The sequence below is a fragment of the Schistocerca cancellata genome, chromosome 1 (assembly GCF_023864275.1).
Source record: "Schistocerca cancellata isolate TAMUIC-IGC-003103 chromosome 1, iqSchCanc2.1, whole genome shotgun sequence".
In the NCBI taxonomy this organism is placed as follows: domain Eukaryota; kingdom Metazoa; phylum Arthropoda; class Insecta; order Orthoptera; family Acrididae; genus Schistocerca; species Schistocerca cancellata.
Genome location: NC_064626.1, coordinates 313,240,438 through 313,255,163, shown reverse-complemented (window position 1 = coordinate 313,255,163; position 14,726 = coordinate 313,240,438). Strand labels below are relative to the sequence as shown.

The following is a 14,726-nucleotide window of genomic DNA, read 5'->3' as shown; positions in this document are numbered from 1 at the left end:
CCGCTCCTCATTTACTAACATCTTCCTACACACAGTAATATTTTACCTCCAAGCCATACGTGTCTGCCAATGGCGAGGATTATGTACGTGGCGGCTAAATAGTGTGGATTCCTTCCAGCGCATAGAATGCCGCCAGGACAACGCGTTACATCAGTCCAGTAATGTAGCAAACAGCATTCCCACTTACATAAAGTCGCTTGAGCTCTGTCTGCACATCACTGTCTAATTTACCAAGGGCTCGTTTTCGCGCCCTGAATTAGTCTGACGTCACGGATCCCCTGAAATTAGAGAGCCATACAAGAGGTAGGCCCATTATTTCAGCTCTAAATGTTTCTTTGGGAAAGGGAGCTATCGTTATCTACAAAACTTTTTTTGAATCATAGGAAAGCGGCGCTCTCGCATTGTTTGTGCGACGACACGGACAGAGTTCTGCCGCTAGGGAGGCCCGGGTTGTGAAATACAGTCCGAGGCCGCGTGCTGGAAAACCGACTCCTGCAAGAACAGGCACCAGAGGACGCAGTCTTCGCTCACGGCAGAGAGCCACTCTGTTTTCGTAGCGATCTGTCCATGTTGTGACAAATCCAAGGCGCTATGCCTTTCCAGACTTACAAAAGTCATCTGGAGAACAGGCCGTTGAGAATTAAGCTATAATGAAAGAAATGAGACTAGAACGAGCGCAGTATGCCCAATCCCTGCGTTTTGTTATACTGTAATAAACATTGCCCATATAATCTGCACCATTGTTTTTCTCTCCTCCAGTAATCGATTTTATGTAGCATGAAAAAGGCATGCAAAATAATTTTTCGTGTGCCATGACATCATTTGTGGTAATTTTGTGCCATAGGTGTCCCTATTGATTTGTCAGAGGGGCAGCTACAAGCAGAATTGTTACTGTCCACTAACGTTCTGAAATGTATATCGTTTGTCAGAACGTCAAGCCTTCCTTTGACTGACAATATTTCTCACAACATATCGGCTACCCACAATATGTAAATAGCTAATTAGATGACATATACAATTTTACTCCCAAGGAAACAACCTCACGTTATCACTGGATTGAATGCTGAAGTCTAGTCCTTTGGAATTATAGAAATTGCAATGGAAAGAGATACCAGAGATCAGATGAACATATGAAAAACGAACCTTCCTCACAGATCAAAGTGTCAACGTTCGATCATATGATCTGAATCTCTTACTTTGACTGTCATTTAATGTGGTTCCTGGTTCATTCATCCTAGTGCAAGATGAATATAATTGCTGCTAAATGTCGGCTCGTGCTCCATACTTAGCAAATATAGTGTTCATAACATTATATATATGTGTGTGTGTGTGATTGAAAATATCATCACTAACAGATGTGACAAAGTGCAAAGTGAGATTACAAAGATCTCTCTACTGTAGTACATTTGCACTGTATGGTCGAAAGAGCTAGGAGACACAATGATATCAGATAGCCATGTTTCCAGGATTACTAAGTAGCTAAATGAGTGTTGAATGAAACGTTACATCTAAAGTCAACAGGTGCTGGGATTAATTACGTTACTTTCTTGCGAATATATGGTCTGTACAAGTTTAGTGACAATAAATTTTCGGTCTCATCGCGGATTTCTTTAATGCAAACAACCAGTACACAAAAAGTATGTGATATAAAATAGCAGCCCAAACACAAAAATGTCAATATACGTTCAACATGACATAGAGAACACTGCAAAATTTTACATAATATACGAACTGAAATGAGCCTGGACGTTTAGCTGTCACTGTCCTTTGGAAGGTCACAAGAGCACTGGGTTTCACTCAGCACACACGAGTACATTGGGGTTCAGAGAAGCACAAAGTACAGTGGGAGGACAGGATGACTAGTTCGATGCAGCTCTCTCGTTGTCACTTCCAGCGTGTGTGTGCCCCATCTGGCAAATGCAGTCAAACCAGTGGGCAGCAAGTGGAACTCCATCTCTTCTCCTAGGTATATTCCATAGAGGAGTGGCATTAACGTTGTGTGTGGCATCACCTCACTTGCAGGTAGTGTGGCATCGTGACAGTGTTTTGGCCACAGTTGTGTATGAACAAGCGGTGGATCATTACTCCGGTGTTCATGTCGACGTGGCTGGTGCTGGTCGTAGTGATCAACTCGACTGTACCCAGACTGTGTGTTGCTAAATGGTTCAAATGGCTCTAAGCAGTATGGGACTTAACATCTGAGGTCATCAGTTCCCTAGACTTAAAACTACTTAAACCTAACTAACCTAAGGACATAACATACCTCCATGTCCGAGGCAGGATTCGAACCTGCGACCGTAGCAGCAGCGCGGTTCCGGACTGAAGCGCCTAGAACCGCTCATCCACAGCGGCCGGCCTGTGTGTTTTGCTATTTTGCTTACTAGAGCTGAACAGAAACTAGTTGTGGAATAGCTTGGCCAGTCATTCCGCACTGCCCAAAAGTTCAACAGAAAAAGGTGTGCTGATCTGCAGGGAGCACGTCGATAAATAGCATTGGGAGTTTTAGCTGTGAGAACTGCAATTGCAGCTGATAATATGTTATGTAGCTAAGAACTGCATTATGGTAGAGACTGGCTATTGGCTACTGGTCCGTGGCTGGAGAAAAGGGCAATTTATGTTAAGGAGTGGCAGACACATTCTGTGAAGAATCTTTTGAATTATCCAGTACATTAGTTATGACATAACACTAGCCACACCATCTTTGGAGGTTTCCTCAAGCCTCGAATTCCATCTGTTGACATACGGCGCTGTGATGTAAACGACTGCTGCTCACCTTGCAGCCACGTGCCAGTCACTGGACGCTATTTTTCCCTTGTCTCCTTGGACCTGCACCCGCCGTGTGCCACTGACGTAAGCTCCCTGCCACAAGTTGTCGAGTGACTGTAGATTGGCGAACCTGGATCGTAGATGCTGCCAGCGACTGAGGCCTCATGCCGCCGCACTGTGAAGTACACTTTCTTCCTTCTGGCTACCCTTCACCATGCCCCTTGTTGTGTCTGGTTGGTTCACACTGCAAGTTGCCACAGTGACCCCATTTCTCGGCTCCATGACTCTGCAAAATACTCAAAGGACCAAACCCAGTACAAGATTACTAAAAACTGAAATACGACTGTGCAAAATGGAGTGATATTATTACTGCAACAAAAATATACCATGCTGATAAACAGATACTCCAAACTCCTGTAAATTACCATATATAAATTTTACAATATAAAATCTTAAAGTGTTACCAGATTTGTTTAACAGTGCGATAGCATGCTGTTGTGGAGGAGACCACATTAATATCAAGTTATTAAATGGTTATTAAATTAGTATGTTACCCAAATTAATGATGCCATGCCATTTATACAGGTATCTTACATAAAACTGGTACCGTAGTTCTCCTGCTAAACCAGAGGCGAGGTATTGGCAGAATTGAAGCTGTGAGGAACAGTCGTGAGTCGTGCGTGGGTAACTCAGTTGGTAGAGCACTTGCCTGCGAAAGGCAAAGGTTCCGATTTCTAGTCTAGCTTTAATCTGCCAGGAAGTTTCATATTTTAGATCTCCCTTACCTTTCCTTGACTATTATAAAGCCTTGAATGATCTCCATACCGCTCATCGTTCTCTTCGGTCAACTTTAATTTATCGTGTTTCTTATCTGCTATACATTGTAAAAAATAAAACAGATTTATGAAACACTATATGCCATATCATGAGTCCATGCTATTGCTGGTCATCGGATTTTTGCAGAATGGTTAACATCTGGGTGTTTGGCAGCATGTATTCCCATAGTCATCTTCATCCATGTCATCTTCACTCGACAAAAAACAGTGCTTGCCACCTCCAAACATATACCACTTATGCTCCCAATAAACAAAAAGCAAACAACTCTTCGCAAAGAACATACAACACATTCGGCCAATCTCTCACGTCAATATGATAATATACTTATTAAACGAATAAATAATGCATCACTGAGAGGACATCAGTACAAATAAGGCTTCGCCAATGACGCTGGTAACCGTCAGCGGGATAAGAGAGCATATAAACCCACAGTAACCAATATTTACGTTCATCGTTTATAATGCTGGTCGGTGTTGACGGAGTAAAAGAGCACATAAATTCAATTATCACCTGATAACAAGACAAACATATCAACTGCGAAATGTAAATCGTCAATAGAGAATCAGTATCCAAACTTATCCCCCAGATCTACCATCGAAACTTATCTCTTCCAGCTGGAAACTCCTCCTCTGCGTAACTAATGCAGTCCACTAGTATGTACTCAATGGCAGGGTATCCCACCATCCAAATTTCTTTTTCAATCATCTGTTGTAATCTCCTCTAAAAATTCAGCACGATGTGAAACGTGTTGATATTAATTCTCTCTCATTCTCACTGAACGCTGATCTTCTCTGCAAGCTCGTTTCATGTTCACTCTTCACGAATTCGTTCTGCTAACTATACAACAAGTACGATCTGATGGTAACCTTTTCCTGGCATCTTTCCTCACCTTCCTTGTTGCAGTAATTACTGTATCTTTCGTGTTCGCTTAATTTATGAATGGCTTGTTAGGGGATACGTGCTGTACACCCAATGCCACCTTACATTTCTAACTCTCACGCTCTTGCATGTGCGATACATCGTGTCCTCAGTGGCCCATTTGTGCCACAATCTCTTTTATTTGTTGGACAGACAGAATGATTTCACAAGAAGCTTCTACCGTACCTGATATTCCCTTATTCTCCCCTTCTTGCCCACTCTCTCCTTGCACTTCTTCCCGCCTCACGGATCCTGTGCAGTGCCTAATTAATTATCTGACAAAACTGCACCCTTGTTCTTGGTCGGCAGTCATCTTTTTCTTTCAGTTTCTCTAGTGGCCTGCATTATACACCTCCTCAGTCACACCACTTGTCATTAAACTGAAGTCCATTACCCGAGATTATTTTATCTACATATTCTACCTGTGACAAGAAGTCTCTGCACAGTGACTTTGATATAGTGAATGCGGTAGCTCTAAGTAATGATGTGAGTGTCATACATTTAGACGTGAATATATACCAAAAGCGGCACCGTGTCGTGGACAGTGGTCCACGCGCTGCCGTAATGTGACACAGTTTATTGCGTAGAATAGAATAGAGCGACCCTAGTATCGTCTGTTTACTTTGTTTCGCCGTTTGAAATGCTTTGTACACTGAGAGGACCTTCCTTATCCACCACTCCATGTTACTAAAATAGAATAAGTTCCTCAATTTCAGAAAACATTTCTTGGGCTCAAAGGTGCATAGCTAAGGTGTGCATCAGATTATTTTGCTTAAAAGGTCTTCCAGAATACGAAGGGACCACAGAGTGTCTGTCGCCCCTCTCCGTAGTGCAACTAGATTCCCTTCCTAACGAAATAAAATAGTGTGATAGTGGTTTCCTCTTTACTGCGCCATTTCTCCTTTAGATGTCTGAGTGCCAGATTGTTGTCCTGTTCGTTAACCATATCCTTCTGTGATACAGCGATGAAGTCCTCCAAGTAGACGTTTCTGAGATAGAATAAACTGAAGTATCTTCAGTGTCCTCTGCTAACGCTTCCTTCCGGCCCACAGGTGAATGTAACAGTCAATCAGTTATAATGTTTGTTTTTCGTGGCACACATAAGGTTGTGAAGTCGAATTCTTGGACAAAAAGGACCCACCTCGTTCATACACCCTGCATTAACCTGGCTAGTACTTAGCTGTGCATATGAGCCCAGGACTTTCATAGTAAGAGGAAATAGCCAAACATCTTAAATCTCCAAACCATAGATAAAGCCTGGAGCGTGGTCTCTGAGCAATCACTTTTGCACTTTGATAGTGCACGACTACAAAGGCTATCACCCTCTTCACTGTCTCTCCATTTTCCTCACTCTCTTGGAATATCACGACTTTGATTACTGTCTTCGCCAAATCAATAGCCATGCAAAACTCTGCTGATAAATCTGGATGTGACGTTATAGGTGCCGTTACCTGTGACGTTTCAGTTTCTGAAATTCTCTATCTGATTTCGCTTCCACATCAATGGTGTCTTTTTCCCTGTAAATGCACAGTCTCAGGGTTGCTGATGTGGCCTTCCTGAAAATTTTTTTTTACAAAAATTGATGACAGTGAGAAATCCTCTTAAATCCTTTTTGGTGCGACGTGTAAGAACCTGTGTAATTCCTTCGCTGAAATAATGTAACCTAAAACTCCTTCTGTGTCCGAAAACCAGATTTCTCTAAATTCACGGTTATTCTGTTGTTCCGCAGTCCACCGATCAATGCCTTTATTATTATATCGTGATCCTTCCAAGTTTCTCTTGCAATTAACAGATCGTCCAAGTAACAGGTAATGTACTTCTTCGCTGATTCATCGAGGATACCATTAAGTCCACGAATATATGCAACTGATAGATGTTTAGGCCGAAGGAAAGTCGTCGAAACAGATAACATCTACCGACATCTAGGAAAGCCATGGTTTTGTGGCAAGAGGGATGTAGGTTATACCTTTTTTTTCCAGAAACCCTCGAACACCTTCACCATAAAACGCTGTCAAACACTAATTATAGCTCGTCAAATCCAACAATCGTATCTTGATTTTCATTAAGTTTCCCTTTTATTATCAAGCACAACGTCGGAAGTGCCTCTCTGGTTCCTTTATCTTTCTGGAACCTAAACTAATCTTCATCTAATAGCTCCTCCATTTCTTTACCATTGCCTTGTATATTATTCTTGCCAGCAACTTGGATGCATTAAACATTAAGCTGACTGTGTGGTAAATGTGATATTTATATGATCTTGCTCTCTTCGGAATTGTCATAACGATATTTCTTCTCAAATTCTGATGGTATGTTTGCAGTCTCATAATCTAAGTGTGAACTTGAATAGTCGTTTTAGAGCAGCTTCCCACAACGATTGTAGAAATTCGTAAGTATTTTATCTGTTCCATCTACTTTATTTGACAGCAAGTTTTGCAGTGTTCTGCTAAACTGAGTCTAATACTGTATGGCCAGTATCTTTCATATGGTCTCCTTTTTTTTCTTGCATCTCGTCGTCAGACAACTTCTCCCCCTCATCGGTGCCTTCAGAGTACTCTTTCCACTTATCCACTTTCTCCTCTGCATTTGAAAGTGGATTTCCATTTCAATTGTAATGCTGACACACTTCTATTTAATTTAGCACAAGGCCGTATCTTTTTTCTTTTCGATATGCTGAATTAGTCCTTCTGATGACCATTCATAACTCGATTTCCTGGCATTTTTTCTGCAGCCATTTAACTTCAGCTGTCCTGTGTTTCCTATTTAATTCATTGCACGCATTCAAATATGCTATGTGATCAAAAGTATCCGGACACTCACAAAACATACGTTTCTATTGTTAGGTGCATTGTGCTACCACTTACTGCCAGATACTCCATATCAGCGACCTCAGTAGATATTAGACATCGTGAGAGAGCAGAATGGGGAGCTCCGCGGAACTCACAGACTTCGAACGTGGTCAGGTGACTGGGTGTCACTTGTGTCATACGTCTGTATGCGAAATTTCCACACTACTGAAAATCACTAGGTCCACTGTTTCCGATGTGATAGTGAAGTGGAAATGTGAAGGGACACGTACAGCACGAAAGCGTACACCGATCTCGTCTGTTGACTGACAGAGATCACCGACATCTGAAGAGGGTCGTAATGTGTAATAGCCAGACATCTGTCCAGACCATCACACAGGAATTCCATACTGCAACAGGATCCACTGAAAGTAGTATGACAGTTAGGCGGGAGGTGAGAAAACTTGGATTTCATGGTCGAGTGGCTGCTCATAAGCCACACATTACGCTGGTAAATGCCAAACGACTCCTCGCTTGGTGTACGGAGCGTGAACATTGGACGGCTGAATAGTGGAAAAACGGGGTGTGGAGTGACGAATCACGGTACACAATGTGGCGATCCAATGGCAGGGTTTGGGTATGGTGAATGCCCGGTGAACGTCATCTGCCAGCACTTGTAGTACCGACAGTAAAATTCGGAGGCGGTGGTGTTATGGTGTGGTCGTGTTTTTCATGGAGGGGGCTTGCATCCCTTGTTGTTTTGTGTGGCACTATCATAGCACTGGCCTACTTTGATGTTATAAGCACCTTCTTGATTCCCACTGCTGAAGAGCAATTCATCATCATTTAACACGATCGAAAACCTGTTCATAATGCACGGACTCTCGCGATGTGATTACCGACAATGGCATCCCTGTAATGGACTGGCCTGCACAGAGCTCTGACCTGAATTTTATAGGACACCTTTCGGATGTTTTGGAACGCTGACTTCGTACCAGACACACCGACCGACATCAATATCTCTCCTCAGTGCAGCATTCCGTGAAGAATGGGCTACCATTCCCCAAGCAAGCTTCCAGCACCTGACTGAACGTATGCCTGCGAGAGTGGAACCTGTCGTCAAGACTAGGGGTGGGCCAACACCATATTGAATTCCAGCATTACCGATGGAGGTCGCCACTAACTTTTAAGTCATTTTCAGCGAGGTGTCCGGATATTTTTGATCACATTGTGTACTACTGAAAAGGTTGAGGTCCAGAAACCCTTCATTAGGCTTTATGAAGCGACTGTTAAACAAAGACTTTATAATCGGTTTACAGCGGTGTAGATAATGGGGCGCTCGTAATTTAATGGTTCATTGGTCACATCTGATCCTGCACAATAATCCACTGGGTTCAATCATCACCGTCGACAGTGGAAGGCTTTTACCGGGATTCCAAAATCACACCGAATTTTCCAGGTTTTTCTGTACAAATGTGATTAATCCTTAAGTCCTCAGTATGACTGTGCAGCTGAGCACCGGATAATGAACCGTATCGTGACTGCAATTTCAGAGTGTACCCACGACCAAAAGCAGATTTATTTCAACCCAACGACGCTGTATTTTCATGAATGGATCAGTTAGACGTTAATATTTAAGGGTTGTGTTGTCCATGTTTATTAATTCACTGCCAATATTTCTTAATGTAAATCTGTTGTTGATTTTATTCTTCTTTTCTTTGCATAATTATTATTCATTTTAATGTTATTTTTTGCTGATTTTAACGTTCATTCTTACTCTGGCTCCTTTTAGAACTTATTGGTGCTGGTGTTTCATCAGCGAATTGCATTTCCCATTATGCTGGTCATGTTACTGCGTACTTTATACATTTTTATAGATGATACGCATAATATTTGATGTGCTTGTTTTCTCAGCTCCTCAACTGGGGTAATTTAAATGCCCAATGTATCATACAAGTCCTGTTCTTTATGCCAAATGATAGCTAAATAAGCCTTTAAACGTGCTTCAATTTTCATTCTTAACCAGCATCCTTATATCCTTGTTCTAGTCGAATACAGTTGTGATCCATACCTATACTTCTCTCTCAACTAAATGTAAACTATATTCCAACGCACCTCGTTCTTCCTTCTATATTTCAGTCATTTATTTTTTGCTAAATTTTTAAGTATGGTATGCCAGACAGGTTTTTGGACAGTTTTCATACTTATCCATTCCGCCTTCTTTTTAAGTGTTACTGAAATGCATTTTTGAAACTGCAGATCACCTGTTTCATATGTTTTTTGCCGTCAGTAAGAATTATAACCACTATTACTCTGCTCACCTCTCAGTATAGCAGTTTCACCGGCATATCATCCACTCCTGCTGTTTTCTTTCTTTTGCTAGGGTCATTAGCGCTATCAAATTCTCCCTGATTTCCTTAATCAGTTATTTTCCTCAACATCAACGTCATTATCCTCTTCTACCACATTCTTGTGCAGCTCTGTTATATCACATTAATCTCCAATGTATTCCTGCCATCTATCTAGTCTTTCAGTTGACTGTAGGAAGTTTTTCGCCTTCAAATTACTAGATTAGGACATGAAAAACATAGAAGTAGACATCCACGGTGTAACAAAGCAGCTTAAATTAGGACATGAGAAACATAGAAGTACATATCCAAGGTGTAACAAAGCAGCTGAAATCACTTAATAAAGGCAAGGCCTCCGGTTCAAATTGTATACCAGTCAGGTTCCTCTCAGAGTATGCTGATAAACTAGCTCCATATTTAGCAATTATATACAACCACTCGCTCACAGAAAGTTATGAAGCACCTCGAAGAAAACGATTTATTGACATATAGCCAGCACGGATTCAGAAAATATCGTTCTGGTGAAACACAACTAACTCTTTATACTCATGAAGTAATAAGTGCTATCGATAGGGGATGTCAAATTCATTCCATATTTTTATATTTCCAGAGGCTTTCGACACCGTTCCTCACAAGCGCCTTCTAACCAAACTGCGTGCCTACGGAGTATCGCTTCAGTTGTGCGACTGGATTCGTGATTTCCTGTCAGGAAAGTCATAGTTCGTAGTAATAAACGGGAAGTCATCGAGTAAAACATAAGTATTATCCGGCGTTCCACAAGGAAGTGCTATAGGCCCTCTATAGTTCCTGCTCTATATTAACGACATAGGAGACAATCTGAGTAGTCGTCTTAGATTGTTTGCAGATGATGCTGTCATTTACCGTCTTGTATAGTCATCGGATGATCAAAATGACTTGAAAAATGATTTAGATAAGATATCTGTATGGTTCGAAACGTGGCAATTGACCCTGAATAAAGAAAAGTGTGAAGTTATTCACATGAGTACTAAAAGAAATCAGCTAAATTTCGATTACGCGATAAGTCACCAAAATCTGAAGACTGTAAATTCAACTAAATACTTAGGGATTACAATTACAAATAACATAAATGGGAACGATCACATAGATAATGTTGTGGGTAGAGCCAACCAAAGACTGGGATTCAGAAGGTGCAACAGGTCTACTAAAGAGACTGCTTACACCACACTTGTCCGCCCTATTCTGGAGTAATGCCGTGCGGTGTGGGATCCGCATCAGATAGGACTGACGGATGACACTGAAAAAGTACAAAGGAGGGTAGTTCCTTTTATACTATCGCGAAATAGGGGAGATAGTGTCATAGATGTGATACGTGAATTGGAGTGGCAATCATTAAAACAAGGGGCGTTTTTCGTTGCGACGGGATCTTCTCATGAAATTTCAATCACCAGTTTTCTCCTCCGATTGCGAAAACATCCTGTTGACACCCACCTACATAGGGAGAAATGATCATCATGATAAAATAAGAGAAATCAGGGGTCGCACAGAAAAATTTAAGTGCTCGTTTTTCCTGCGGGCCGTCCGAGAGTGGAACGGTAGAGAGACAGCTTGAAGGTGGTTCATTGAACCCTTTGCCAGGCACTTGCGAATAGCAGAGTAATCACGTAGATGTAGATATAGATTTTTCAGTTGTTTAGAAATTACGTTCAATCTTCGTGTATGCTTTTACTACAGTTCCCGATGTCTTCCTCTCACACTTCCCGGATTACCTACTCCTATTTTTGGTAATTTTCTACATCTTTATACATGTAATGATACTCCTAAAGAGAATCTAATTACACTCGGATGTCTCAGCAGAAATTCCACCATTAACAATCTTTTTGAGCCAGTGGTATATCATTAACTTCTTTTCTTGCCTATTCTAATACCACTTCATTTATTTCATTTTTTAGTTCCTCATCATCCTTTTTATACATCCATAATTTAAATAATTTCAGTTTATTTCCCTTCCAAGCGCCCCTTCCATACAATGATGTGTTCTCGATAAGCAGTTCGAGGAACAAAATCAGTAGTTTATTTCATTATACTTTGAATCTGCGTCTACATACATAATCCGTGAGCCACTGCACAGTGCATGACAGAGGGTCCCTGCACCACTACTAGTTATCTCCTTTCCTGGTCCACTCGTAAAGACAGCGAGGCAGGAACGACTATCTACATGCCTCCGTAAGAGTACTGATCTTTCTAATCCTATCTTCATGGCCATTACCTGGGATGTACGTTGGCGCCAGTAAAATCGTTCTGCAGTCAGCTTCAGATGCCGACTCAAAATTTTCTCAGTAGTCTTCCTCGAACAGAACATCGCATTCCCTCCAGGCATTCCCATTTGAGTTCCAGAGCCATCTTCGTAATAAAGAACTGTGGTTCGAACCTACCGGCAACAAATCTGGCAGCTCACCTCTGAATTGCTGCGATGTCCTCCTTTAATACGACCTCATGCGGATCCCAAACAAATGAGTGGTACTGAAGAACAGGCCGTACTAACGCCTCATACGCGGTGTCCTTTACAAGTGAACCACACGTTCCTAAAAGTCTCGCTACAAACCGAAGTCGACCACGCGCCTGCCCTACTACAATCCTTAAATTCTCGTTCCATTTCATATTGCTTTGCAACGTTACGTCCAGATATTTAAACAACGTGACTGCGGCAAGCAGCAAACTCGAACATATCTGACAACCTATTTCATGTGATCTTTACCTTCGTTAACAGTCTGCTGTGGGGTGCCGACTCAAATGCTTTTCGCAGATCTAGAAATATAGACTTGTCTATTGCTCTTCATCCATAGTTCGCAGTATATCACGTTAGAAAGGATAAATTTGGTTTTGCACGAGCAAAGCTATCTAAAAGAGAGCTGATTCTTGGACAGAAGTTTCTCGGTCACAAGGCACTTTATTGTATTCGTATTTAGAATATGTTCATGAAATCTGTAGCAGACCGATGTAAAGCATATTAGAGTGTAATTTGGGAGGCCTTTTTTTACCGTTCTTGTATACAGGAATCACCTGTGCTTTTTCCAGTCGCCTGAAAGTTTGCGCTGGGCGAGAGATTCGAGATAAATGTAAGTTAAGTAAGGGACCAGTGCCGTAGTACTTTCTGTAAATCCCAAAGACTTACTTGTTTTCAACTCTGTCTGCCCCGATAGCTGAGAGGTCAGCGAGACGAATTGCCGTGCTACGGGCCCTGGTTCGATTTCCGACTGGGTCTCCGCTCAGGGACTGGGTGTTGTGTTATCTTCTTCATCATTCCGTCCCTATGCGGCGCCCAGGTCGCCCAATGTGGCGTCGAGTACAATAAGACCTGCAACACGGCGCTCGGACCTGGCCCGCAAGGGACCTCACGGCCAATGACGCCAAACCCTCATTTCACAGCTCTTTTAGTTGTTCCTCTAAGCCACGGATGCCTATCAATATATTGTCCATAGGGAGCCTGTATGATGGTCAAATGACAGTATGCAAGCGAGAGTCTCTATAATGGCCATACGACGGTATGTGTACGATTCTCCAGCGTGAATGATTTCTTAACGCGAAATTTAAAACGTCGGCTTTCCTTTTGCTATCATCTACTGCCACTCCAAACTTGTCAACGAGTGACTGCCTAGAAGCCTTAGACCCGCTTAGTGATTTTACATAGGACAAGTCTTTTCTCGGTTTCTCGGCCAGATCTTTTGCTAAGGTATGGCGGTGGTGGTTGAATGCTTCGCGCATTGCTCTTTGTAAACACACACGAATCTCTACTACCCGTATCTGTCATCATTTGCGCGTTCTCCTTTGAACCGTCATTGGAACAGCCTTTGCTTCCTCAGCATTTTACGAATTTTGTTGTTAAGCCACCGTAGGTCTTTTCCGTCCTTAATCCGCTTATTAGACACATACTTATCCAGAGCACGATTTACTATTCGTATAATTTTATCAGTAATTCCTCTACGTCCGTCATACTGGAAGTAAATTAGGTCAACTCATTGTTTAAGTGAGTTGCTAAGAACGATTTATCTGGCATTTCTAGCAGAAATACTCTTCTAGCATTCTTGACAGATTTATTAACTTTAGTTATCACAGACACTGTAATGAAATCATCGCTACTAATCCGTGTTACTATGCTGACGCCGCTGATAAGATCAGGCCTGTTTGTAGTTTTGAGCTCTAAAATACATACATTTTGTCGAACTAGTAGCTTAAGACGGTTTTCGGACCTCATGTTCAGAAATACTCTCAAGATTGTACCCCCTGCATTGAACCCATACATGCCCCAGTCTATACTAGGTAGGGCAAAAACGCCTCCAACGAGTATTACATTATCTGGGTATTTACGCCTTACTGGACGTAACTTTCTTTGCCACACCCTAAAAATGTCACAGCGGAATCGGGTGGCCGGTAAAGACAGCCAACAATTAAGTGATTTCATCTATACCTGTTATAAGGGATGTGATAACTTCATTATCACACTCAAATTCAACAGAGAAAATTTTTTTGTCAACTGCAATGAACACTCACTCCTGTGGCGTGTAATCGGTCACTCCCAACATGTTTCATGACTCGCTAAATATCTAAGAGCTCTCTACCTTAGTCTGATTTTCCTGAAATATACGTTTATTTATGCAACAGTCGTCTGGTAAGGCTGATAAGGCCTGCGTCGAATGATGGTGATGGCTGTGTATTGCTGCGTGAATGTTCGGTGTGATCCAAATAAAAAACTCACTGCCAGTATCGTTGAGGTACTGGAATGGATCACTAAGACACGATTGACAAGGCCGGGCCTGTGAAAACGTGAGACAGTCATCTCTAACTGAAGATGTTATCGACAAATCTGTGAAACAGTGATCATGATCTTTCGCGTTAAGAGGGTAGTTTCACAAGTACTGGTGCACTTTATGGGCTGGCAGATGGAAGGGTGGGCTAATCATATTCTACCAAATGTTACTTGTTTAACTGAGACCGTACGTCTACTTGAAACACACAACGTACGGCACATGGTGTACCATCCGCGTGAAGTACCGGTGAACCACACGGCCCAAATTGTACAGTGGGACAATGCTCG

General features: G+C 42.0%; 1 protein-coding gene across 1 annotated transcript in view; it reads left to right on the top strand.

The window, feature by feature from the left end:
- The window catches only part of LOC126172883 (uncharacterized), a 116,217-nt gene that overhangs the window by 69,616 nt on the left and 31,875 nt on the right, over positions 1 to 14,726 (top strand). The window lies entirely within an intron of this gene.